The sequence below is a fragment of the Mobula hypostoma genome, chromosome 22 (genome assembly GCF_963921235.1).
Source record: "Mobula hypostoma chromosome 22, sMobHyp1.1, whole genome shotgun sequence".
In the NCBI taxonomy this organism is placed as follows: Eukaryota; Metazoa; Chordata; class Chondrichthyes; order Myliobatiformes; family Myliobatidae; genus Mobula; species Mobula hypostoma.
Window position 1 is genome coordinate 11,856,932 of NC_086118.1, and position 25,552 is coordinate 11,882,483.

Consider the following 25,552-nt stretch of genomic DNA (forward strand, 5'->3'; position numbering starts at 1 on the left):
ACCATACACTTTCCAACATTGTATTTCATTTGCCACTTCTTTGCCTATTCTTCTAATCTATCCAAGTCTCTCTGCAGACTCTCTGTTTCCTCAGCACTACCGGCCCCTCCACCTATCTTCGTATTGTCAGCAAACTTAGCCACAAAGCCATCTATTCCATAATCCAAATCGTTGATGTACAATGTAAACAGAAGCAGCCCCAACACGGACCCCTGTGGAACACCACTGGTAACCAGCAGCCTGCTAGAATAGGATCCCTTTATTCCCACTCTCTGTTTCCTGCCAATCAGCCAACGCTCTATCCACGTATGTAACTTTGCCCTAATTCCATGGGCTCTTATCTTGTTAAGTAGTGTACGGGGTCTTTCTTTTGTTACATTTAAAATGGCGACTTTGTTATGTTAATCTGGGGAATGCGGCTTTGTTGTGCTTTAACGCTGAAGAGAGTTTGCGCTAGCAGTTTGTTTTACTTTAAATTGAGATAGCAGGGTTCTATTAGCCAATGGGTGGTTATGTATTGTTTTGTTTTCGGATACCATGCTGTATGATATGACTGTGGACTGGGTTTTGGCGGGGAGTCGAAGGAGAGACGAGGAGGACCGCAGACGTGCGGAGAGGCTCCGGTCGATCACTAAGGGTGGTCCCGAGCCGTGAGTCGAAGGAATTCGGGTGGTCGTCTGAAGTCAAATTGAGCTCCAACGGTAGCGTGCGAAGAACTTGGACTTTGGTAAGTGTTGGCGCCTTTTTTTTCATTACTTTCCTCTCTGTATCAAATGTATATTAATGTTATGGAATTAGTAATATCTATAAAGTGTATTTGTTAAAATTTACTGGGTGTGCTGGCTGATGATTGATGTTGTGATTGATTCGGGCGGCCACCAACCCTGTGGGGAGTGTTGAGGCGGGTGCTGGGCTGGATTTCCCCTAGACATACACAAGCCAATATAACGGAACGTTACAGTAGCCTCATATGTGGCACCTTGTCAAAGGCCTTCTGAAAATCCAAATATACAACATCCACTGCATCTCCCTTGTCTAGTCTACTTGTAATTTCCTCAAAAAATTGTAATAGGTTTGTCAGGCAGGATTTTCCTTTAAGGAATCCATGCTGAGTTCTGCCTATCTTGTCATATGCCTCCAGGTACTCTGTAACCTCATCCCTGACAATCAACTCCAACAACTTCCCAACCACCGATGTCAAGCTAACAGGTCTATAATTTCCCTTTTGCTTCCTTGCCCTTTTCTTAAATCGTGGAGTGAGATTTGCAATCTTCCAGTCCTCCGGAACCATGCCAGAATCTATCGACTTTTGAAAGATCATCGCTAATGCCTCCGCAATCTTCACAGCTACTTCCTTCAGAACACGAGGGTGCATTCCATCTGGTCCGGGAGATTTTTCTGCCTTTAGACTATTCAGCTTCCTGAGTACTTTCTCTGTCGTAATTGTGATTGCGCACACTTCTCTTCCCTGCCACCCTTGAGTGTCCGGTATACTGCTGATGTCTACCTCAGTGAAGACTGATGCAAAATACTCGTTCAGTTCCTCCGCCATCTCCTCATGTCCCATTACAATTTCTCCAGCATTATTTTCTATCGGTCCTATATCTACTCTCACCTGTCTTTTACTCTTTATATACTTGAAAAAGCTTTTAGTATCCTCTTTGATATTATTTGCTAGCTTCCTTTCATAGTTAATCTTTTCCTTCTTAATGACCTTCTTAGTTTCCTTTTGTAAGCTTTTAAAAACTTCCCAATCCTCTGTCTTCCCACTAATTTTTGCTTCCTTGTATGCCCTCTCCTTTGCTTTGACTTTGGCTTTGACTTCTCTTATCAGCCACGGTTGCATTCTTTTTCCATTCAAAAATTTCTTTTTTTTTGGAATATACCTGTCTTGCAGCTTCCTCACTTCTCTCATAACCTCCAGCCACTGCTGCTCTGCCGTCTTTCCCGCCAGTGTCCCTTTCCAGTCAACTTTGGCCAGTTCCTTTCTCATGCCACTGTAATTTCCTTTACTCCACTGAAATACCGACACATCAGATTTCAGCTTCTCTTTTTCAAATTTCACAGTGAACTCAATCATGTTATGATCACTGCCTCCTAAGGGTTCCTTCACCTCAATCTCTCTAATCACCTCCGGTTCATTACACAATACCCAATCCAGTACAGCCGATCCCCTAGTGGGCTCAACAACAAGCTGTTCTAAAAAGCCATCTCGCAGACAGTCTACAAATTCTCTCTCTTGAGTTCCAGTGCTGACCTGATTTTCCCAATCCACTCGCATGTTAAAATCCCCCATAATTATCATATCACTGCCCTTCTGACAAGCCTTTTCTATTTCCTGTTGTAATTTGTAGCCCACATCACTGCAGCTGTTTGGAGGCCTATAATTAACTGCCATCAGGGTCCTTTTACCGCTGCGATTTCTTAGCTCAACCCATAAAGATTCTACACCTTCTGATCCTATATCACCTCTTTCTAATGATTTAATATCATTTCTTACCAATAAAGCCACACCTCCCCCTCTGCCTACCTTCCTATCCTTCCGATACACCGTGTATCCTTGGATGTTCAGCTCCCAGAGACATGTCTCAGTGATGGCCACAATATCATACCTGCCAATCTGTAACTGTACGACAAGATCATCCACCTTATTCCTTATGCTGCGTGCGTTTAAGTATAACACCTTAAGACCAGTATTTGGTACTTCTCGCTTTGATTTCACTGCAACTTTATTGCACTGCAACTCATTCCAATGGCTACAAATTTGCCCCATCACCTGCCTGTCTTTCCTGACATCTTTACTGCTCACTATCTTAGATTTATTTCTGTTTTCCCCTTCCTCCGCTCTATCATTCCAGTTCCCATCCCCCTGCCAAATTAGTTTAAACCCTCCCTAACAGCTCTATTAAACCTTCCAGCCAGGATATTGGTCCCCTTCGGGTTCAGGTGTAACATGTCCATTTTGAACAGGTCATACTTCCCCCAGAAGAGATCCCAATTATCCAAGAATCTGAAGCCCTGCCCTCTGCACCAGTCTCTCAGCCACGCATTCATCTGCCTGATCCTACTATTAGTCATAGTCATAGTCATACTTTATTGATCCCAGGGAGAAATTGGTTTTCGTTACAGTTGCACCATAAATAATAAATAGTAATAGAACCATAAATAGTTAAACAGTAATATGTAAATTATGCCAGTAAATTTTGAAAAAAGTCCAGGACCAGCCTATTGGCTCAGGGTGTCTGACCTTCCAAGGGAGGAGTTGTAAAGTTTGATGGCCACAGGCAGGAATGACTTCCTATGACACTCTGTGCTGCATCTTGGAGGAATGAGTCTCTGGCTGAATGTACTCCTGTGCCCACCCAGTACGTTATGTAGTATTCTTGCCCTGGCTGGCACGTGGCACAGGTAGCAATCCCAAGATTACTACCCTGGATGTCCTGCTTCTCAGCTTCCTTCCTAACTCCCAGAAATCTCTCTTCAGGATCTCCTTCCTTGTCCTAACTATGTCATTGGTACCAACATGTACCAAGAAAACTGGCTGCTCGTCCTCCCCCTTCAGAATATTCTAGACCCGATCTGAGACATCCCGTACCCTGGCACCTGGGAGGCAACACACCATGTGGGTATCTCTATCAGGCTCACAGAATCTCCTGTCCGTTCCCCTGACTATGGAATCCCCTACGACTACCGCATTCCTCTTCTCCCTCATTCCCTCCTGCACAACAGCGCCAGGCTCAGTGCTAGAGACCCGGTCACCGTGGGCGTCCTCTGTCAAATCATCCCCCTCGACAGCATATAGAACAAGATATTTGTTGCTGAGGGGGACAGCCACAGGTGTGCTCTCCGCTATCTGGGCATTTTCCTTCCCTCTCCTGACAATCACCAAATTTTCTGACCCCTGTAGCCTAGGGATGACTATCTCCCTGTAGCTCCTGTCTATCACCTCTTCACTTTCCCTGATAAGCAGTAGATCATTAAGCTGCAGCTCCAGATCCCTAACACGGTCTCTGAGGAGCTGCATCTCGGTGTACCTGGCGCAGATGTGGCCATCAGTCAGTTTAGCAATGCCCATAATCATATTTTTTCTTGGTTCTGGACTGTGCAGATCATGTCTCTCATTTTCAGTTAACCTAGAAGGTTTTGTGGCTGTGGAATAGCATCAGAGTTGGCTGAAGTCTACTCTGGCACTCCACACAGCCTTTGCTCCTGTAGTAGTCAATAGTCCTGTCGCTCTGCCTGAGTAAGAATTGAATTATACTCTGAAGTGTGCAGCCTCAGAATAAATGGAAGTCCCCCTAAAACTGAGCAGAGGGCAAATTTCTTCAGCGAGAGGGTGGTGAATCTATGGAAGTCAAGTCATTGGGTGAAAGGCAAAAATTTAGTTCTTGATTAGTCAAGGTATTAAGGGTTATGGTGAGAAGGTGGGATAGGAATTATTAACTGTAAGAAAATGATGGAATCGACCTAATGGCCAAATGGCCTAAATATGCTCCTATATTTTATGGTCTTTGAACTTATGGATGAAGTATATTTGGACTTGCTCTATATATTGGCTTTTGAAGTAACGATTAATAAAGAATTTCCCTTCCAGGGAAGGCACAGTAGTAATAAATGCTGTCATCCTGTGGACTGGAGGAGGATCCAATCACATTTGTGATCCCCAAGCCACTCACTCAGGTCGTGTGTGAGAATCCTGTTTCACCAGCCCTCAGCACCTTTGGGTCCAATGTGAGAACTGGTTGTTGATAGGCCAGTACATAGGCACAACCTCTAGCCATTCCTTTATTTAGAAGCTCTGGACAGGCCCTTGTTATTTATGAAAAACAATGGTGATTTTAATAGCTTTAAAATAATTCTTCAAGTTTAGAGATGATTAAATGATTAACACTGTTAGGAGAAAGCAGTTGGAAAACAACATTTGAAGAAGTTTTTCTTAGGAAAAGTAAACCAAAACATATAACTACCCATAAATAGAAAAAGAATGAACTAAAACAAATTAATGCTAAAAAGTAGGATACTTTTCCCTTTCTCCTATAATCTCCATTGAAATCAGTGGGATCTGGGTTCTTGTACCTATCTGGCCTGATCAGTGTCCGTGAGCTGAATGCCTGTATAAAGCTTTTAAAAAAAAAACCCTAGGAAGACCAGGACCCACTATTGGATTCTGTGGAAAATCCATCAGTGAATGAACTAATGGATCCTTTACTAGGTCCCAAATTGCACCATCCCAACACAAATGTGTGTAATGTGTCCTTTCTCTTCGAATAGCTAAACATTAATGGTTCAAAAGATAAACTTGAGGATGATCTAGCTCTATATAGCATAGCTATCACTTTTATGGGCTACTGTATACTTCTTTGAAGCCGAAGGATCTTGGAAACAGAAGCATTACATAACATTAGAATGGACTAAGATTAGGATATTTCAAACAGCAATGCTCTGGTTCCTGTGATTTGATTTGTCTATATGCTTCATGTGAGTAATTCTCCTGGTGTGGGGAAGGATCTCAACATCAATATCATTGGGTCAGACTCTCTTGTTCATAGGTAACAAAAAAAACATTCATTAGATCAGTCAGCATCTATGGAGAGAGAAAGAGAGTTAAATTTGCAGGTGGATGACCCTTTATCAAAACGGTAACTTTATTTTTCCATAGATGCCCTCTAAACTCTTGAGTATTTCCAACACTTCCCATTTTAACTTCAGATTTCCAACATTTTCATTTTATAAATATTAATCTCTCATAACCCTGTTGCAGTTCTTTGAGTAGAGTACAGGAGGGAGAAAACGACTGACATATTCCAAGTGGCAAAAAGTTTTCACAGAAATGATGAAAAGAAGCAATTTGATCCTTGTTGGGGTATCAAGATGGGGACACAGTCTTGTAATTAGGGCTAGGGTTATTCAACAAGAAGTTCATTGGCCTCCAGAATGATAATCAGAATTCTTAAAACCTAATATGGCTGTGAGTGGCAGAGCGTACAAGGCTGAGAATGACAGGTACATTAGGGCACCAAATGGGAGTTTAGCAATCTCAAATACGTGGTGGTGGTTAACTGTGAACTAAGTCAATGAGAAATCAGACCCAAGGGACCTGTTTCTGACACCCCTTCTCCCAACCACCACCAGCAGCAATATGTAATGGGCTTTTTTTGCAAATAAAGATTGTTATTAAATCTGGGTCAGGTATATGTTTGAATAAGGTGCAAACAAAGTGTGTCTGGTGTTCACATAAACCTTCCGGATAGGTGAGTAGCTGGGCAACTACTGAACGTTGCACTGCAGATCCAGTTGAGTTTCTAAGTGTGCAGTTTGGCTTTCAGATCAATATGGGCACTGAGAGCTGTGGAGCTGACTCCTCCCAGTCAACACTAGCTCCTGCTTTCACAGAGAAGCCCGGTGTAAACATGAGCCTTTCAAGATAGCTTTCAGAATATTCTATCAAGCAAGCGTCGTTGATAATCCTAACTGCATCAAGCGGGGAGAAGACCATTTGGTCCCAGACTAGTTCCATTCACTATGAACATGTCTGCTCTCTCCTTAGCGTTTGAAGCCTTTGTGTCTAGAAACCAGTCTAGATAATATTGTAAAATATAACTTAGCCTCTGCCTCCTTCTGTGGTGGAGAATTCCACAGGATTTACTACCCTTGGAGTGAATAATGCAGTGCAGTATACAAAGGGCCCACCTTCCAAATAATGATTGCTATAAAATCAGTGTAGGGTGTATATTTAATTAACGCGCAACCCACTGAGAAGTTATCATCTCTGGGGTTCACATTCACTCTCCAAAAGGACAATGGTGAGGAGTTACTATAAGTTGTACAGAGTGCACATATCCCTTGCGTTTCCAAGCCTGCAGTACAGGTTTTAGATCAATAGGCACAGCTGACCAGCATGATACATTTCCTGGAATTTCAATTAAAAAGATCTGAGTGGTATAACTATGGAGGGGATAATCTTATTACACATTGTTAATACACAGGCCAATCTGAAGTAAAGGAGCTTTATCAAGTATGTGATATGGGAAGCATACCTGTTAAAACGGACTTGTTACGTTTAACTCTTTGCTGTGCTATGCTGATGAATGGTGCACGGTATAATGGCGCAACAGATATTGCTGCTGCCACACTAAATCTAGACTCTGTCTAGTGGTATCCATGCAGAGTTTTCATATTCTCCCTGTAACCTCACGGGTTACTTAAGTTCTCTGCTTTTCGCCTCTGCCTACATCACAAAGAAGTGTCATTGGATTAATTGGTTTCTGTAGTTTACCCCTCGTGAGGGGCGGCAGGAGAGCAATGTACTGATGGACATCTGAGGGAAGATCGATCACAGGAAGATAAGCGGGGGAGTGCAATTGATGAGAATGCTGTAAGAGATGGCATTAACTCAATGAACTAAATGGCCTCCGTTTACATTATTGGGAACTAACAAAGAGGAAGGATATGAATCTATGGGTATACTGTAGCCCAGATGATCGATGGTGCTGATGTAGGAATAGCATTGAGGGAACTGGTTAAGATGGTGCTGATGTAGGAATAGCATTGAGGGAACTGGTTTCTTTATCAGGCTAATTTAAATTTAAAAGAAATAAAACACCTGTACCTTTTGCACACTCAAATGTCAAATCAGTCAAGTAAATAATGATATTTAAGTGTAATGTAATATTAGTTGTTATGTCTCCCACAAAGAATAAGACAAGTTATCAGATCATCTGTTCTCAATTGTTGGTTAAAGGGAAATGTTGGCCATTCCACCAGGAGGGGACTTGCATACTCCTGTGTGCATAGTGTCACAGGTTCTCTTACTCCGTCTGGGAGTGAGGGAAACCTCAGCATAATGCCTCATCCAGCAATGCAACACTTCATCTCTGCCTTATGATCATGGTCTTTAAGTCTTTGTGCAACATGTGAATGCTACCATTATCTCAGTTAAGATCCATTAAAAGAATCTCCTAATTGCTATATTACCTCTAATTCCACAATCCTGGTTCTGTTTGGCTAACACTGGAATTTCATCATGAGTTAAAAGTTCAAAGTATATTTTATCAAAGTACATATACTTTATATTACCTTGAGATTCATCTCCTTATAGGCAGCCACGAAACAAAGAACCCCAAAAGGACCCATTAAAACAAAAAAAAACATTGTTCAAGCACCCAATGTGCAGAAAAGGAAAAAGAAACAAATTGTGAAAACTTTAAAGACAAGCAACTAGCATTCAGAACTGAAATTCACAAAGCCAGGCATTATTGCAGTCCATCCAGAAGTCCACCAGTTGCAGGACACGGGCTCAGTCCAGCGCAGAGATGAGCAACCCCTTGACGCAGCAAGCTAAACCGGCCTGTCTCTCGCCTCTGACTCTGACACTCTGACCACTTCAATCTTTATATTAAATGACTAATACTTCATGAGATGGCTCTCATAATTGTATGTATGCAAACATTACTCGTTCTGACCGCAGGTGGAACATTCCATGGAGAATTGTTGGAACACCCACATATTGACTTGTGCGCAAGTGTATGTCCCTGGAGCTCTTTAGGTTTTGGGCTTTCTGTGGTCCAGAGCACTCTGTCATCATTGGTAGGTGGCTTGCTGTGGAACCATTCATCCACTGTGGGATTTCCCACAGAGTCAGGAATCATTAAATAACATTTAATAATCTCAGAGACATGCTACTGGGTTAATTGGCCGCCTTTAGTGAAGGTAAGTGGCTAAAAAAACAAAAGTTGATGTGTACGTGACAGAGGATAAGTTGCAGGGGTACCGGGGAATGAGACTAACAAGCTCTGAGGTCAGCATGGACTCAAAAGTCTTCTGTCTTTCAATAAGTAAAATAAGTCAGTTCAGCAACAGAAACCCCAGTTGTTACTGCACTGACTGCAGTCAAGAGCTATTGAGGATGGTAGTTATACCTCCATGTTATGTGCCCCTAATTTGAAAAGTCAATTCTTCCAATAGCAGTTTCAGGTGAATGCCATCGTCAATATAATTTGTGCTGTACTTCCAATGTGGAGTGAGTGTGAGCACTCTACGTGTCCCATGGGTTTATCTTCAGTCATAAAATAGAATTAATTCAATTGTAATTCCAGGTTTGTGTTTTCAAGATGCAGAAGTCGTTTCTCAAACCTAATTCAACCCAACCACTCTGTTCTACTACCTTCCATTTCCCCACCCATCACAATCTAATCCCATCCCTTCCCTTCTTGAGCTGCTGTTCTGCGAAGAGAAACAGTAAAAAAAAAGAGGGGCAATACAAAGAGAAGAGATCAAGAGTCAAAAAATACACATGGACTCAGATGTTAACTGTCCTGTGCTAACATCTTAGTCCATAAGTATTTTTTGACTCTTGATCTCTTTAATAAAAAAAGAGGGGCAATACAAACGGAAGAGATCAATGCAAATTGAAAAGGGAAAAAAAGACAAACATGACATTCACAGACCTTGGATTAACCTATGCATTTCCATTTGCTGTGTGACTGGGGTTCTGATGAAGTGTCTCGGCCTGAAACTTCAACTGTTTACTCCTTTCCATTGATGCTGCCTGACCTGCTGAGTTCCTCCAGAATATTGTATGTGTTGCTCTTGATTTCCAGCACGTTCAGAATCTCTTCTGTTTATGACTGAGGACCATGCTGTGCAACAGAGGGATTAAATCTCAAAGGAGCACTTTCCATTCAAGAGTGTTCATATAACGTGCCAAATAATGTACTTCTGAATGCAATTACCTTTGAAAGGTAGTCACTATTATAACATGTGAAAATAAAATAAAAATATTCAGAATATGTCAGTGATATTCAGCAAAATTTTCATTCTGATTCTAAAGGCAGCTGAATTTGCACTTGCAAGCTCCCACAAAGAACAATGACATAATATCAGCATTCCTTTAGTGCTGCTTATTGTTCGATAAATATTAATGAATTTTTGTTTGGGAACTTCCTGACTTTAAAATGTTTCCATAGGATCTCTTATCTTCAACTTGTAGGGCAGGCAAGACATCGGTTTCTTTTCTTAGCCTAGTTATTTCTTCCTTTTTCTTGCAGTAGAACAACGTCTGAGGTATGTTAAAGCAGTTTTCAACAGAAAAAAGGCAAGTTTCACAAAAGAGTGTTACAGTTGTGTCATGCCAACTGACAATTCTAGTACACTATTTCATTGATTAGTTGACAGATCATAAAACTGCCAGTGCTTTGACCTGCAGCTGCAACCTCAGGAACATGCACAATTCATCATGCACTCTTCAAGCCACTGGGCAGTGTTGTTCATTTGGCTTGTTGCTGGCAATGATGGGAGAAGAGTAGGTATCCTAGATCTCAGTGAGAGACCTGGCCAGGTTAATTAAGATGTCTCTCCTTGACTTGAGAACCCTTACCTCCATTCAGTGACAAAATGCACTGTTTGGTCCTGCTACCACCAATGACTGACAAAAAGTCCAAAATTCCATGTCAATTAGAAAACAGTAAGACCTTAGGAGAGACTGCATTCCTGATGAATTTCTAAAAGTTGGAAGAGGGTGAGAACCTCATTGTATCTTCAGCTTCCGGGTTTGAGAAGAGGTAGATGTGTGTAGGGACCTCAGACATATTTAGGAAAAGAGATTAATCCAAATACACAAACTATAGTGATTTCCTCCTACTGTCCGCAGCAGGGCGTATCATCAGCAGGGTCTATTTCAACCATCTTCTAGTAACCTGGAGAAACACTCCCTGAATGAAACCCGTGCATCTAGAAGTAAATGTAAATGGTCAACTCGAGAAATGTTGAAAGCAGCTTCAACCACAAACGTGTCCATTTATGTCCTCACAAAGTTTGTGACTCTGTCAGTTGAGAGGGAAGGTGGAATGGCCTTCGCAGCAGCTCATAGATATTCTTCATTTTTCTTGTTTTGCACAATGGTTTCTAAACTGACCTTCACCACTGAATCCACAAATGTCACTGAGGCTGCTTCATTGCTGCAACATCTTTCTTGCCATAGGCCTTCACCTCCCCCTCAATATGCTTCCTTTTGGGGTGAGAATAATGTTTGGAACTAATAGAGAACTGTTCAACTTGTACCACTCCATGTCAGAACTGGTCACTCCAAATTCAGTCATCAGTCTGCGGTCCACTGATGAAGCTTGAGTATGCACACATTAGAAAGCGAAGCTACAACTTAATGACTCAGTCACCAAAACATACATGGGCCTTAAAACTTAATTGCAGTTCAGCATAGGTCCTCTAACAATGTACAGCAGATGGCCCACCCTCATGCAATAAAAGTCCACAACAAAACCCTGAAAAATGTGAACCTCAACCTGTATCTCAGGAGCCATCGCTCAACAAAATCGGAAGATTTTATGATGAAGTTCAACCATTGGGTTCAGTTCACCATCACACCTACCCGCGCCCACTCCTGTTTCTATCTCTTCTGGTCATTCGTGTAGGGCTTTGGCGACTTCCCTATTGTAATAGTGAGCTGCAAAAAATAGATTGTGGAGTTGATTATAGGCAACTACCTGGAAAGATTTAGAGCATTAGAATGTAAGAAATGGAAGCAGAAGTTAGCCATTATGTTCTTTGAGCATGTTTTGGTACTTGTCAATCTCATGACTAATCTTCTGTCTCAGCACCTTTTTTCCTTCATTGTCCACATATCCCTTTATTTAATTAATATCCAGAAGCCTGCTGAGCTCTGTTTTGAATAATCTCAATAACTGAGTATCCACAGCCCTCTTGATAGAGAATTCCTAGGGTTCATCATTCTCTGAGTGAAGAACTTTCTCATCTCAGTCCTAAACAGTCTACCTTTTATTTGAGTCTTTGCTTTATTCTCTACAGCCAGGTGAAAAATTCTCCCTACCATAAGGTTTGTAAGTTTCAACGAGATAATTTCTCATTCTTCAAAGCTTCAGAGAATACGGGCCTATGCTACTCAAACTCTCCTTGTAGGGCAAACCTGCCATCCTAGAAACCAGTCCAGTAAATCACTCTGTATACAGTGAGTACATCTTTTCCTAGGTCTTCAATACTCCAGATTTTGTCGTAACATGTACAGTACATAGCTGCATTCTAGTCTGCAGGCGGACTAAATGGTGAGTCCCATTTTGGTGAAGATTAACCTGTGTAAGTGTTGCAGCTCAGGGAAGTCTAGATAACTGTATGTAGAATTTCTGTATCTTTTCTGTGGACCATAAGAGTAGAATTAGGCTATTCATCCCATTGGGTCTCTCCACAAAATGATCATGACTGATTTATTTTTTCCTTTCAACCTCATTCTCCTGCCTGCTCCCCATAGTCTTTGAGAAAAGTCGTGTCAATATCCAGTTGTCATCACAGCTCATAGGAAGTTCAACTCCAGACTTTCAAGTGGGATCTTCAATAGCATCAGAAACACGGCTTGGTGTCAAATGCCTCCAAATTTTGCCTGCAATAGCACAACATCTAATTTTAGCCCCAGCATGATTTTCAGGGATCTTAAAATTGACAATTCTTGTTTAACCACAGAACAACCAACTTGTACTAACCCTGCTTCCCATGAAATTGTGCTATTTAAGAGCTGACACATAAATAGCTATTCCACAGAAATCTCTAGCCTTATTGGTTACTCACTGCTTATACTTTCCTTTGCATGACTGCTGAATTCAAAACTGATTTCCAATGGGTATACTTCTACATATAACACTTCCCTTGCAAGATGGTACAGCGATGGACCACAAGCTTCAGAGGCAATGTAGAAAGTCACCTGGGCAGAAGATTGGGTGACTAGCGGAAGGCAAATGTGGGAGTCAGTGGGCCTTTACAGGCTGCTGCTGGTGGCTGGTGGTGCTCGCAGGGATTGGTTTTGGGATGCCTTCTTTTCATGTTATATGCCAAACTATTCTGCATGACAGGATTGTTTGTTTTGTGGCCATGTTTGTGGATGATACTGTTATGTACCCCTTGGGTTCATATTTTCTTTGGACCGTGACCTTAAAACGTCAGGAGAATGAGATTGACTTTTGGACACTGTTTGAGCAGAGAGAGAGAGAGAGAGATTTATTGAGATTTATTGATTTGGTGGACAATCAACGTTATGGTTTCTCTGCAGCTTGTTTTGAATATACAGGACAAGCAGACACACACAGTTAGAGTCAAGATGGATTCGGTCAATGGAAGACACCAGTGAGTCAGTCGCTGGTTTAAACTTTCAGTAGCCCAAAAGGGGTGAGTTGAGATCGATCCTGAGTATTGATAAATGACTCTCACAAGTTTTCTGCAACTAGAACAAGTTTGCAGGAAGAGAAAAGAGGAGAGATAGGTTTGAAACAGAAGAAACCTAGTGACAAAGAGATCACTATTTGGACTCTCTCTATAAGTAGCCCATGAGGGTGTTTGTTTCCATTCGACTACAAAAGTGTGATTGTCACTTAGTTAATCCACAGGAGTGGATTCTCCGGTGAGGGGAAAACCTTTGTGAATACCACATCTGTATTTACCCTTTGTCTGGGTGTGGTAGTTCACTGAAGATAGGCACCCCTGTGGCAAATCACTGTTGGAGTTATTTTTTATGTCGTGGAACTGGATAAGTGGCTATCACGTTGTGTGTTTGGGGTAACCTTGTGGAATCTACCGATGTATTGACCCTTGCCTGGGTGGTGGTTCCTTTGAAGAGGATCCCCTTTGTGATAAGCTACTGTTGGTGATAATCCATACATGGATTCTGTTTGAGTGTCCTGTGGCCACCACTTTGAGATGTCCCGTAGCTAAATTCGGGTGTGATGCCACTTGTGTTGAAGACCACTGTCGGTCATATTTTGTGTGTGGAGTGGAACAACTTCGGAGGTAAAACCTACTACTATTGTTATTTTGTATTGCTGTCGTGGAATCTGTGGAATATCAACGTAATTGCCTTCTCACAACATTTGCCTTTGGATTCCAAACATCTCGCATTAATTAACCTGTGCATCTGAACTGAACTTTTCTTACCTACCATTGTAAGACTGTATTAAGTACCACCTAAGCTTGAAGAAGTTTGGGTTTTATATTTCCACACCTATATATGCATAAACTCTGCTAACCTGTTCGACTTAACTAGTTTTATATTACTGTATTATGTAGTTACTAATAAAATAGAGTTAGTTAACGGCAAAACCAGACTCCAGGTGTGTTCAATTTCTGCTGGTTCTTTTAACCCGTCCCGGGTCCCTAACAATACAAAGATAGGCGGAGGGGCAGGCAGTGTTGAAGAAGTAGGAAATCTGCAGAAGGACTTGGACAGTTTAGGAGAATGAGCAAAGAAGTGACAGATGGAATACAGTGTAGTGAAATGTGCAGTCATGCACATAAAAGTGTAAGCTATTTTCTAAATGAGGAGCAAATTCAGAAATCAGAGGTGCAAAGGGACCTGGGACCTTCCCTAAAGGTTAACTTGCAGGCTGAGTCAGTAGTAAGGAAAGCAAATGCAATATTATCATTCATTTGGTGATGACTAGAAGATACTATTAGAGCAAGGGTGTAATGCTGAAGCATTATTCAGACAGCATCTGGAGTGTCATGAGCAGTTTTGTGTCCCTTTTCTAAGAAAGGATTTGTTGGCATTGGAAAGGATCCAGAGGAGTTTCACATGGAGATGATGTTTCCAATAGTGTGAGAGTCAAGAGGGCACGGCCTTAGAATACAAGGACATTCCTTTAGAACAGTAATGAGGAGGAATTTATTTAATGATGTAGTGCGGAATGTATGAAATTAATTGCTGCAGTTGGCTGTGCGGGCCAAGTCATTGGGTACACCTAAAGTGGAGGTTGATAGGTTCTTGGTTAGTAAGGGTGTCAAAGGTTATGGGGAAAAGGCAGGAGATTGAGGTAGAGAGGGAGTCACTGCTCTTGAACCTGTGATATAGGGCTTCCATCAGTCATGATGGAAAAAATGCAGCTGACTCGATGGGCTCACTTTTGCACTGGAAAGTCATGGGTTGAATTTCCCAAGAGGTGGGAGGCCAACTAGAAATTGACGTAACTATTTTCACTGATTATAGGGAGAAAGTAGGAGAAGGATAATATATCAGCTATGAGCGAATGCTGGAGCAGACTCGATTAACTGAATAGCCTAATTCTGCTCCTATGTCTTATGGCCTTATGGTTTAACTCTAGATTTTTACCTAAAAGTTCTGACAGTACGAAATTTCTACTCTCTGTACAAGAAACTGTTCCTTCTTGAGCTGGTGGAGACTGGAAAATCACAATCTGGAACAAGTCCAAAAGCTGCCATCACAATGAAATACTGTTGGCTCTGTGTTACATATCTACCATCCAAAGGTCACAAGATTTGTTACTGAGCTTATAGAATTTCCCCTCGACTTTCCATCCCAAATCATTTGGTTTTAAAACTGAGCACCTGTACCAGTGGCTAACAGTTATGACTGCAATTTGGGGGTCCAGATGTGGACTGTACTCTGAAGGTTCTATATATCATCTGCTTGGTTCTGATTGCAGTTTAAGGCACATGACTGAAAGCCGAGGAAACCTACTGAACAACTCACCCTCCATTTATTCCTCACAAACACGAGGAATTCTGCAGATGCTGGAAATTCAAGCAACACTCATCAAAGTTGCTGGTGAACACAGCAGGCCAGGCAGCATCTCCAGGAAGAATAATGGATGGGGTACGAGGGGGAGGTGGGGTATTAGCGGAAGTTAGAGAAGTCAATGATGGCGTGAACATTGACTTCTCTAACTTCCACTAATGCCCCACCGTCCCCTCATACCCCATCCGTTATTTATATACACACATTCTTTCTCTCACTCTCCTTTTTCTCCCTCTGTCCCTCTCACTATACCCCTTGCACATCCTCTGGGTCCCCCCCTCCCCTTTTTCCTTCTCCCTGGGCCTCCTGTCCCATGATCCTCTCATATCCTTTTTGCCAATCACCTGTCCAGCTCTTGGCTCCATCCCTCCCCCTCCTGTCTTCTTCTATCATTTTGGATCTCCCCCTCCCCCTCCCACTTTCAAATCTCTTACTAGCTCTTCCTTCAGTTAGTCCTGATGAAGGGTCTCGGCCTGAAACGTCGACTGTACCTCTTCCTAGAGATGCTGCCTGGCCTGCTGCGTTCACCAGCAACTTTGATGTGTGTTGCTCCATTTATTCCTGGTGTTCACATTTTTTAGCAAACTCAGTGTAGGAAATATCCTGCCTATTTTTGCAAGATTTTTTTTAAAATGAAGTTGTTGAAACTAACATAATGAAGCTAAAATTAAAAAATGCTGAAACATCTCAGCTGTAGGTCAATTTTACTTTACATTGAAATTTCCTTGAGCCAATCAAAGTTTCCAACTTAGAATGGGATCCTCAGTTCCATTTGTCACATGAGCACTACTCCCCAACTCAATCATTTGCCCAGGAGAGCAATGGTAAAGAATAGGTGAAGTACAAGAGGGAGTTCCTGCTGTCAGGCACTTAAAGAACACTTCTTGATTCACTGTGCAGGAAGAAACTGCTATTATTTTGAGGTTAAAAACCCTGCTATGTTTCCATGTAATTGCATTCCCAAGTAATAACAGCCTGTGAACCAGCACATCATGATGTCAACCGTTGCTTCAAGCTTTCAAACACTCCTAAATAAATGATGACTTCTAGTCTTCAGTACAAGAAGCACATGGCATTTCATAAGTGACCGTGATGTCTTTAGACCAGATCTTATCCTTAATACAATTACTGAAGTCAACATTGTAGTTTAATGTCTTTGATGACCATGCACTTTTTTTAATGAATAGCATTGCTTTGAATTAACAGCCCAGAAATTTGTCTTCAATTTGGAGGAAATTAAGCCTAATTCGTGTATTTGAGAATTCTGCTTAATCTACAGAAATCTCCTCAATATAAATTCTGCCTTGTACAAGTATATGAAAATAATATTGTATGTTAATATCACAATGATACAATCCTAAATTTTCAAGAATTAAACCCTAATCCCCTCCAGTATAACACTGTCAGAGTTGTGTGTTCTGCTAATTTTGACTTCATGCAGATTGGTGAGACGTTTTCCTCCATCAGTGACTGCTGCCTGCTTCCCAGGCCTAAAATTCCTGCTCCAAGCTTTTCGTTCCCTTCAACCTTTTCTCCTTTCACTTAAAAATCTACTGACTTTTCAGAAAGCTGTTGGACATCTGCTTTAACCAAGGATGTCAAGGATGTTATGTAAAATTATATTGTTGATGTCGTCCTCTCCTTGATAAAGCAGAGTGTTTGTAAGTACTTTTTGTTGAAATGTTTCTTTTGTAGTGATTCCTGGTATTGGTTGGACCTAGTGAGTCTGATATTGTGAGGAAGAAATACTTCTATAAAAGTGACGTTCGCAATCATTAAGGAGTTATTTGTTGCAACATGAAACTCTTTCTAGCTCAACTATAACACAGTCACATGCAGAGAAAATCTGCCCCTGAATTGCCCATTTGGGTCTTGGCCTCTAACTGAACCCACCTGAGTCATGGAGTCATAGTGGCATTTAGCATGAAAGCAAGCCCCTCAGCTCATCAGTTCCCACTTCCCCAGATTCTATAGCTCATCTACACTAGGGGCGACTTACAGTGGCCAATCGACCTACCAATCTGCACATCATCCAAATGAGGGAGGATTCCTCACATTCCCGCCAGATTCTGCCACTCATTGACACACTAGTGACAAACTCCAGTGGCTGATCAACCTGGCCACCCACAAGTATTTAGCATTAAGATGAGTCCTGTGCTACGATGTCTGGCCTTTTAAGTTTGGTAGCTACTCAAAGCCATTCCATTAAACAGACAGAAGAATTGATCTAAGAGTGTCCTGAAGGGTGAAATGTCCTCTCTGGTTCTTGAGTAAATGCTTGTGGGTGACCTTAGTATAGTTTCAAGAATAATATGCAGCTCACTTTTAACCTAACTCACCTGTGAGGAAACTGAGTGATGGTTTTATAACTTCATCCATTTTCACTTTACATTAATAACAGTGGAGAGGGATGTTTAGAGAAAGAAGTAACTGCATCTCACTCAATCCTCCAGGCTCCTGAGCCAATGAGTTAGCTTACACTTGCATCCAGAGAATTCAAGTAACACTGTACCTTCAATAGTGTAATCCATCTGTGTAATATTGAAACAAACTGCTGATACTGGAAAATAAAAACAGGAAATGCTCAGCAAGTCAGGCTGGATCTTTCAGAATAGAAACAGAGTTAATGTTTTAGGTGGTCAGAAATGGAAAGGAGACAAAAAAATGCTTATTAACGTACAGAAAGGAGATGATATCCCTTTTGAGAAGGCCACCTCTGTTTTACTTTATCAGCGACATCTGTCTTCACAGCATATTTTAAAACAATAAATTGAACTTTATTCTCATTTTATTTTGAACGTTATGTAGGATAATTTATTTTTCTCTTCTGCTTTCTATATTACATTCTCTTCAAATATGGACTCATCATTCTATCCTATTCTAAAAGATTTCTTTTTACCATGCTACGTATTAAATAGTCTAACTCTCCAGTGCAGCATTGAGGATGTCTTGCATACTTATGGCAAACTCCTGTCTTTCAGATATGTATTTAAAGTTGGGCTTGCATAGACTAGACTGACAGTTGATCCAGCTTTGATACTTAAAATGATTTTGGGAGAAATTATGTCATTTTGTAGCATAAATTTAAAATTGGTACTGGGCTATTAGGATCTGGTAGCAGGAAGCATTTCCTCACTCAAGGCAGGAAGAAATCTGGAACATTTAATGCATATGACAGCATTCAATAACATTTTATGACTTTCTTCAGGCAAAGCTATTAATGGGTTTGGAACTAAAGAGATTAGATTAAAATGGAAATGAACCAGATTCAAATGAAATGGAAGAAGAAACATTAGGGGATTTATGGTATACTTCTGTCCCTGGGTGCGTAAACCATGACCCCAGCAGAAGGGATGCCATGGTGCCAGAGTCTTAAAGTCATACAGCATAGAACCAGGCCCTTCAACCTATCAAACATAAAGCACCACACACCAAAGTTGCTGGTGAACGCAGCAGGCCAGGCAGCATCTCTAGGAAGAGGTACAGTCGATGTTTCAGGCCGAGACCCTTTGTCCTGAATGCCCATTTAGGAATCGGATGGCAGAGGGGAAGAAGCTGTTCCTGAATCACTAAGTGTGTGCCTTCAGGCTTCTGTACCTCCTACCTGACGGTAACAGTGAGAAAAGAGCATGGCCTGGCTGCTGGGGGTCCTTAATAATGGACACTCTCTTTCTGAGACACCACACCTCTCCCTGAAGATGTTCTGGGTATTTTGTAGGCTAGTACCCAAGATGGAGCCAACTAAACTTACAACCCTCTGTAGCTTCTTTCGGTCCTGTGCAGTACCCCACCCCCCATACCAGACAGTGATGCAGCCCGTCAGAATACTCTTCACGGAACATCTATAGAAGTTTTTGAGTGTTTTTGTTGACGTACCAAATCTCTTCAAACTCCTAATGAAGTATAGTCGTTGTCTTGCCTTCTTTATAGCTGTATCGATATGTTGGAACCAGGTTAGGTCTTCAGAAATGTTGACACCTAGGAACCTGAAGCTGCTCACTCTCTCCACTTCTGATCCCTCTATGAGGATTAGTATGTGTTCCCTCGTCTTACCCTTCCTGAAGTCCACAATCAACTCTTTTGTCTTGCTGACGATGAGTGCAAGGTTGTTGCTGTGACACCACTCCAATCATTGGCATACCTCACTCCTGTACGCACTCTTGTCTCCATTTAAGATTCTACCAAAAATGGTTGTATTATCAGCAAATTTATAGATGGTATTTGAGCTATGCCTAGCCACACAGTCATGGGTGTAGAGAGAATAGAGCAGTGGGCTAAGCAAACACCCCCGAGCTGCACCAGTATTGATCATCGGTGAGGAGGAGATATTATCACCAATTGACACAGATTGTGGTCTTCCGGTTCGGAAGTCGAAGATCCAATTACAGAGGGAGGTACAGAGGCTCAGGTTCCGTAACATCTCAATCAGGATTGTGGGAATGGTAGTATTAAATGCTGAGCTATAGTCGGTGAACAGCATCCTGACGTAGGTGTTTGTGTTGTCCAGGTGGTCTAAGGCTATGCGAAGAGCCATGGAGATTTCATCTGCCATTGACCTATTGTGGTGATAGGCAAACTGCAGTGAGTTCAGATCCTTGCTGGGGCAAGAGTTCAGTCTAGTCATGACCAACTTCTCAAAACATTTCATTGCTGTAGGTATGAGTGCTACAGGGCAATAATCATTAAGGCATCTCAAATTATTCTCCATAGGCACTGGTATAATTGTTGCCTTTTTGAAGTAAGTGGGAACTTTCGCCCGTAGCAGTGAGAGGTTGAAAATGTTCATGAATACTCCTGCCAATTGGTTGGCACAGGATTTCAGAGCCTTACCAGGTACTCCATCCACCTTCTGCCTTGTGAGGGTTCACCCCCTTCAAAGACAGCTTAACATCAGCCTCTGAGACAGAGATCACAGGGTCTTCAGATGCAGCGGGGATCTTCATCGCTATAGTTATATTTGCCCTTTCAAAGCAAGCATCGAAGGCATTGCGTTCATCTGGTAGTGAAGCATCAATGCCATTCATGCTATTGGGTTTTGCTTTGTAGGAAGTAACGTCTTCCCTGCCAAAGTTGTTGTACATCCGATGCTGCCTCCAACCTCATTTGAAATTGTCTCTTCACCCTTGAAATAGCCCTCCGCAAGTCATACCTGTTTTTCTGGTACAGACTTGGGTTGCCAGCCTTGAATGCCAGAGACCTAGCCCTCAACAGACAATGTACCTTCTGGTTCATCCATGGCTTTTGGTTTGGGAATGCACAGCAGGTCTTTGTAGGCACGCACTCATCCACACAGGTTTTAATGAAGTTGCTAACAACGGCAGCGTACTCATCCAGATTCGGAGATGAATCCCTGAATGCAGTTCAGTCCACCGATTCAAAGCAGTCCTGTAGGCACTCCTGTGCTTCCCTTGTCCATACCTTCTTGGTCCTTACTGCTGGTGCTGCAGTCTTCAGTCTCTGTCTATACTCAGGGAGTAGAAGTACAGCCAGGTGATCAGACTTCCCGAAGTGAGGATGTAGAACAGCATGGTAGGCATTCTTGATAGTGGTGTAGCAATGGTCCAGTGTGTTGTTTCCTCTGCTATTGCAAGTGATTTGTTGATGGTAATTGCTTCGTGATTTTTTCAGACTGACCTGTTCAAAATCCCCCAAAATAATGGTGAAGGCATTAGGGTACACTGTTTCATGCATGTTGATCCCATTGCTCAGATCATCTAAAGACTGATTGTTATTGACCTTACTGAAAACTAGATTATCAAACCATTAACTTGCTGCTGTCCATGAAACATTTAATTTTGCAAATTGTCTGCACCATTCCCTACGCTTCAAAAGTGGCTGCACTTCAAAATTGCTCCGTTGTTTTTTTCTAGTTCTTTAGGCTGCTTTGGACTTGCAAAAGGCTGCACATAAATGCAATATCTCTTTTTTTTAATTTCGGTGATCTGGCAATATAAACCTTTGCCCTCTTGCCCTTGCCTCTCAAAGGAAAATATTGCACCTGCTTTCTAACTTGTTTCTGTCACCAATGTCATACCTTTATGTGTTATTTAGAAGGTTTTCTTAGGAAGGTTGAAACCTCTCAAAGATCATGCTGTGCAAATTAGACTTGTTTATTGAAGGTTTAAATCATTCTATGAACTGGGTCAACAGAAAGATTGTTTTTTTATTGGGATGATCATTAATGTCATTTTTTTCTCACTGCACGTTTCTCGAAAATATTTCCTTCAGTCAGTCCTTTACACTGTCACTTAATCAATACCAGATGGGAGTGCTCTCTGGTGACATTTCTGGGAAATACCATTGAGTGCACTTTATAGTGGACATGCTTCCTGGACAAGGCCTGACTGGTTTCTGCCCATAAGGAAACAACTCTGAATCACTGAGGGAGATGGCTTCGGACATTTCCTGCATGTACTTCAGCTGTTAACTCTGTTCCCTGTTCTCATTCTTAATATGGGCACCAGGGAGTAATTTTGTTCCTGCTTGAAATCTCGGACCTAATACAACAACACTGATACAACAGCACTGGTTGCTCTTGGCTACAAAGGATTATAAATCAGAGTAACTGCTATAGACAATCAAAAATGGTTCATCTAACTGCACCAGCTAACCAGTGAAGTTAAATGTTGTATCTCGATCCTCAAATTTCTAAGAATATTTTGCGGTTATAATAAGAAATTCTTACTTCATGGCTTAATTGCTTCTTACCATCATATCATCCACAATTGTTCAACACTAAGTGAATTGATATCATCTGGAGATACACAGGGATGCAGTATTTGCTAGATTGCTGAGAGAACATAGAAGAAATGAGAGTGGAGAGTGTACTATCCATTGTGACTACATTTCCTAACAATTGCAATAACTTTTTGCCATCCAATCGTTGACACATTGCTCATTTTCGTACTTGAACTTAAATCATTTAATTCTCCTCTGGTCCAATATTCATATTTTGCTTCAGTCAGTGTGAGCTGCATTTCCCTGTGACTTAATTGATGAATAGTCACAGTGATCTTCATGTTTGTTCTGAGGTTCTGTGCAGATAACGAGCAAGGGCTGTAATTAGCTGGTGAAGAGGGCATGTGGCATGCTTATCTTCATCAGTTATGGCACAGAATGTAAGAATAGGGATGTTGTGTTACAACTTTAAAAAAAAAACTTTGGTTAGGCCACGCCTGTGGTCTTGTGTGCACCTCTAGTTGCCACACTATAGAAAGGATATTGTAACTCTGGAGAGAGTGTAAAGGAGATTCACCAGGTTGTTGCCTGGATTAGAGGAGAGTTATAAGAGTTATATAGTTCTAAGGATAGATTGCTCCAAATGGGTTTGTTATCCCTGGAGTGAAGGAGGATGATAGGTGACTGGATATCATAATGCAGGCAGGCGGATACTATGAATCTTTTTTCCTACATAGCGATGTTTAAAACAAGCATGCAATAAGGTGAGCAGTAGAAGATTTAGAAAGGATCTAGGGGGAATGTATTTCACATTGAGAATGGTTGGAATCTGGAATGTGCTGCCTGAGGTGTTGGAGGCAATAGTCTGGACATGGAAGACTACAGACCAAATGCAGGTAAGTAATGCAATGGTCAGCACGAGCATTGCAGGCTGAAGAGCCACCTTCTGTGCTGTATTGCTCTATGATCCTCTTATTAAACCACTTTCCAAAGAAGGCTGGGAACTTGCACACGATACAGGCAAGCATACTGGAATTCTGGAAAATGCCCTATCCAATAATTAGTGGATTCAGAAGAAGATGAAGGATTAACTAGGTTTAAAAATATCAGATGGTACAGGCAACTGGAACTAAACCTGTTGCCATGACAACTCAAAAAATCCCTGCATTTATTTAGACTGTTTGATGGATTCACCTTGTTCCAAATAACTTCATCGCCATTGAAGTATTTTTGGAAGTGTGGTTGGTTGTTGCAATATAGAAAAAGCTGCAGTCTATTTGTATATCACACATGCGTCTGTAGAATAACAACCAAGTAAGAAAGAGACAAATATAGAGCTGAACACACGGAAGATCTCCACTCTTCACATCAGTGATGTAGAATGTTTTACATTCCTCTAAGACAGTAGATTGGTCTCATTTTGCTTTCTCTTCTGGAATACATCAGCTCTTGCGGTGCAGCAATTTGTCGTTACTTCAGTGAAGTGCCAGCCTGGATCTTACTCTCTAGAGCGCAACTTGAAACAGCAGTGTTGAGTCTGAGAGCTGAGCCACAACCAGCAGATCAGAGCATTAGATACACCAAAGACAGTGGGAAAAAGAGCTCCTTTTCTTTTCAGAATCTGGTTTATTGTCACTGACAGCAGTTGTAAGATGTGCTGTTTTATTGCAGCAATACGATGCAGGCATAATAAATTACTATACATTACAATAATAATAAATAGTGCAAAAGAGGAATAGACAGGCAGTGTTCACGTATTCATGGATGTGCAAAAGTCTGTTGACAGGGGGGAAAGCTGCTCTGAAGAAATTGAGTTTGGGTCTTTAGGCTACTGTACCTCCTCCCTGATGGTAGTAATGAGAAGAGAGCATGTCCTGGAATGGTGAGGGTCCTTAATGAAGGATGCCACCTTCTTAAGGCACTGCCTTTGGAAAATGTCGGTGCAGAGGCTTGTTTTGGTGGAGTGAGTCTATAACCCTCTATAACTTCTTACGATCCCACACATTGGCGCCTCCATTCTACACAGTGATGCAACCAGTCAGAATGCTCTCCATGCTACATCGGTATAAAATTTGCCATCGTCTTTCTTTTTAATATATTCATGGTTAAGTTTGATATTTGATGTCCCTCATTGTTGCATTGAGCTCAGTGGCTTCAGAGGACAATTAAAATTCAACTAAATTGTTCTGGGACTAAAATCATATTTAGGGCACATCTCATAAAAGTTGCTGGTGAACGCAGCAGGCCAGGCAGCATCTCTTGGAAGAGGTACAGTCGACATTTCGGGCCGAGACCCTTCGTCAGGACTAACTGAAAGAAGAGCTAGTAAGAGATTTGAGAGGGGGAGGGGGAGATCCAAAATGGTAGGAGAAGACAGGAGGAGGAGGGATGGAGCCAAGAGCTGGACAGGTGATTGGCAAAAGGGATATGAGAGAATCATGGGACAGGAGGCCTAGGAAGAAAGAAAGGGGAAGGGGAGAAGCCTGGGCAAGGAGTATAGTGAGAGGGAAAGAGGGAGAAAAAGGAGAGAGAAAAAATAAATAATAAATAAGTAAATAATGGATGGGGTACAAAGGGGAGGTGGAGCATTAACAGAAGTTAGAGAAGTCAATGTTCATGCTATCAGGTTGGAGGCTACCCAGATGCAAAATAAGGTGGTGTCCCTCCAACCTGACTGTGGCTGAACACCTACGCATTGTCCGCCAGAGAAAGCAGGATCTTCCAGTGGCCACACATTTTAATTCCACATCCCATTCCCATTCTGATATGTCTATCCATGGCTTCCTCTACTGTCAAAATGAAGCCACTCATGTTGGAGGAACAACACCTTATATTCTGTCTGGGTAGCCTCCAACCTGATGGCGTGAACATTGACTTCTCTAACTTCCACTAATCCCCCACCTCCCCTTCGTACCCCATCTGTTATCTATTTATTTATTTATTTATTTATTTTTCTCACTCCTTTTTCTCCCTCTGTCCCTCTCATTATACTCCTTGTCCATCCCCTGGGCTTCCCCCTTCCCCTTTCTTTCTCCCTAGGCCTCCCGTCCCATGATCCTCTCATATCCCTTTTGCCAATCTCCTGTCCAGCTCTTGGCTCCATCCCTCCCCCTCCTGTCTTCTCTTATCATTCGGATCTCCCCCTCCCCCTCCCACTTTCAAATCTCTTACTATCTCTTCTTTCAGTTAGTCCTGACGAGGGGTCTCGGTCCGAAACGTCAACTGTATCTCTACCTAGAGATGCTGCCTGGCCTGCTGCATTCACCAGCAATTTTTATGTTTGTTGCTTGAAATTTCAGCATCTGCAGATTTCCTCGTGTTTAGGGCAAA

At 41.9% G+C, this 25,552-nt stretch overlaps 1 protein-coding gene across 1 annotated transcript in view; it reads left to right on the forward strand.

The window, feature by feature from the left end:
- The first annotated feature begins 563 nt into the window (after positions 1–563).
- The window catches only part of LOC134336481 (uncharacterized), a 220,847-nt gene continuing 195,858 nt past the window's right edge, over positions 564–25,552 (forward strand). The window contains exon 1 of the mRNA XM_063030746.1: positions 564–727. The gene's annotated coding sequence lies outside the window, so the exon portion shown is untranslated. The remainder of the gene's footprint in view (positions 728–25,552) is intronic.